This window comes from Pseudomyrmex gracilis, unplaced genomic scaffold (assembly GCF_002006095.1).
Source record: "Pseudomyrmex gracilis isolate BER0280 unplaced genomic scaffold, ASM200609v1 scaffold_758, whole genome shotgun sequence".
In the NCBI taxonomy this organism is placed as follows: domain Eukaryota; kingdom Metazoa; phylum Arthropoda; class Insecta; order Hymenoptera; family Formicidae; genus Pseudomyrmex; species Pseudomyrmex gracilis.
Window position 1 is genome coordinate 5,762 of NW_018021342.1, and position 3,704 is coordinate 9,465.

Genomic DNA, 3,704 nt, shown 5'->3' on the forward strand with positions numbered 1-3,704 from the left:
GTATTATTTAATTTGTAAATCAAGTTTTATAGAAAAAGAATTTTGTGTAGTATGACATCAATTTTTAATTTATTATTTATTATTTTTAATTTTTTACTTTATAAAGTTAATTGAGTTTACCAGAAGAATTATCTAAAACATTGAACAGAAAACTATTTATAAAGATTACAAAAGAATTCTTTCACTCTATCATTTTATTTACAATAGAGGATATAATTTATAGTATTTGGCTAAAATACAATGCTGGCTGATGGATGATACATTAAAAATAATTTTTAAATTTCTAAAATAATTATATATTCATTTTCAGTATTCACTCGCTTATATCTTCAGTATCTTCAGTAAGCCGAAGTTAAAACTTGAAATATGTGTTTCTTATGTAATAGTTTTTTATCATATGCAGTGTCATTACCGAACTTTGGTTGGGTCATATCATACCACAGCCCATTGGTCAAGATCGTTGTCACGAAATGTCAATCAAAACATTGTTAACAAAAAATATTATTGATGTTTATGTTAATGAACGCGTATCATCGATCAAAGACGGTATCAATGAAATAACGTTTATAAAAAAAATGTTCATGTAAACCGAAATTGTCATATTTAATCGAAATAAATAAGTATTTTATTATGTATGTAACGTAGTTAATACGTTTTATGCAATAAAACGTAGTGATTTAGTTTTTCAGTAACTGATTTTTCTGAAAATTATGCTTATTTTTCATCAATACCTTGTATTGCTCACGCAGAAAACACATTCAACAATTTCGTGATTGACGATATTGTTTCTTGTGAAAATAGCAGTAAAATGAGCGTGTGGTGAATATATATTGGACATTTGAATAGAAAGTTATAAGTAGATTATTTTAGCGTGAGGCGTGGCACATAAGTTATTTGCATTTCTTATTTTGTTCATTGTGTTTTATATATTTTTAATTTTCAGGATGTACCTATTGTTTATAAGTTTCTAAAATTCGCGCAAAGCTTAACTTAATTAAATTTCTGAATTTTTATAGAAAAAATAATAAATTTGAAATAATCAGCGAGATTACGATTGTTCAAAATATTACTTGCTATGTTCATTTATATTCTCAGATAAATTAAACAATATCATAACTTCATCAGGGCAGGGATTTCCCTGAGGCATAGCGAGCTGATCTGTCAGATCACGTTAATTTTTGACAGCTTTGTGAAAAATGAACGACTTCGCGGACCCGATTACGCAAACATCCGGCGATCCATATCAGAGTGGCATCAATCACCTTAATTCACGCTTGATATTCCCGAAATCCTTCGATTCGCTTGAAGGATAATCCTGGCAGATATTCTTCAAGAATCTTTAGCCAACTATAAGGACGCATCAGAGAATTATGCTAATTTCTTAAAAAATACGTGAATGATTTTGTTATCATTATAAACAGAAAAAGATACCCACTTGTATGGAATAATAATAATATTATAAATATAAGATTTTTATGAAGTTGTAATGTAATATACTAGTAATAGTAAGTTTATTTGTGTGTGTGATCTTTTTAAGGTCAAAAATACTTACAACTAGTCTTACAGCTTATCTCTACCTTACAAATTAACTTATAAACTTACAATTAACTTACAAAATTATCTTATACTCTATCTTATTCTCTAAATCTATCCTACCTCGCTCACACACTATCCTATCGTGGATCTCCTCTTCCGTCGCTTTTTTAACGCGTCCTAAATCAATTCACACTCCATTCTCACTATCACTTTTTTCTCACTCATTCTTTCATTCTTTCTTTTCCATCTACAGTTCGATCGAAACTTCGGTTTCGGTTTCGGTTTTGGCCAGTTTCGGCCAAAACTCAAAGTTTCACCTTGGTTTCGGTTTTAATAGAAATTTTTTTTTTATAACATCTTATTTTAATGCAATTTATCACTGAACATAAGATATTCAACAATATTTATGATGATGAATTATAGAGGTGACTAGCAAAATATATGACTTCTGTCATATTCTTATTTATTTAAAGGCTTGGAGTTAATCTGAGTGACGGTTAGATCACTTAATCGAGAAAATCGGTTGATCTTTTTTTTTAAGTCTTCTAACTACCTATTTCTCTGTTTTTCGTAAAGCCAGTAGCGGCTCTGTTAGGATGAGTTGCCAATCTGCGGTAACTGCTGTAGAATTCTTTGATTGTTTCCCTAACCGTTAGGATTTTTAGGTCTCGATGTAAAGTTTTTTTTGTGACATACCAACGGAAATCGGTAATTATTCTTAGTACCTTCGACTAGAATCCTTGTAATATATCTACATATCATTTGAGTTAGAAGCTGTACCCCAGAGTTGAATGTACATGTTCAGATGGTTTTATAGATTAGCAGCTTATTATCCAGTATCAGCTGAGAGTTCCTGCCTAGAAGCCAGTATACTTTATAGAGTTTAAGGCCACATTTGCTGGCTGTTTGTGCTTATCAAAAATGTGGATTTACCAGTAGAACCATCTATTGAAATGCATGCCGAGATATTTAACTTTAGAGACCTGAAGAATTTGAATTTGGTTTAAATAGGAAGACAAGTTGCCGTTCAAGAAGGTAATATAAGAGGATTTCGTTTCATTGACTTTGATTCTCCAACGTTTCAACTAGTCTTGTATTTGAAATAAGCTTTCTTGAAGGCATTGAGATGCCTTGCTGAGATCACTATGGATTGCGAGGATGGCCGTATCATTTACATATGTTGCTGTGAAAGTGTTAGTACTGATTGTATGTGGGCAAATCTACCTTAGTTTTAACCTTTATGAAAATGTATTTTTTTGTTTTCAAATGTGCAGCACATACATCTTATATTGACTAACATGTCTGAAATAAGTTCAAAAACACCAATCTACATGCGTTAATAGTTTTAAATAACTAGCGCAAAATTTACCTGAAATTGACTTAATTTCTTTCCAGCTTTACATTGCAGTCATGTTTAAATTACGCACTCTTAACGTCATAATTAATAAAATTAAGTTTGAAAATTGCGGCTACATGGATTCCGTGATAAGTTATGATATAAGAAAGAGTTTATAGTTAATATGGACTAAAAAACGTTTTCTTGGAATATGTGCCAAGATTTGTGAATTTTTCAATGAATTACGCTTTTGAAGGCAATTTTGTATACTCTAATGTGTTTTATTTTTAAGACACAATTTTCGACGTTTTAAATTTTTTGTTTTTGTGTTTGCTTCAACTTCAGTAACTTAGTTAGTCAATTAACTTAACGGCGCATATGTAATATTGTTAACTTTACGAAAATTAATATTTTGCAAAAATGGAGGAACAAATTTTTCAGCGGCCACCATTTTGTACGGTTATATGGCATATAATCGATCTCTAAAGAAAAGATGTAGAACTAACTTTTTTATTTATTACGAAAGCGTTATATAACATGGCGCAGGTACAAAGTTATTAAGAGTGAAATACAAATTCAAAAGGGACAAAATACATTTGTATAATTTTCTATATTTTTAGTGTACTTTTAAACGCTAGCAATGACACGAACGCTCTGCATTCTTATACATAGTTATTACTAGATAGTATACGAAGAAAAAATGCGTCTTGTGCATATGTTGTGCATATGAAAAACAACTCAGATTCAGCAGTATAAAACAGTTCATCAAAAGTTAAAACTACGGTGGATTTGCCCATATATATATATATATATATATATATATATATATATA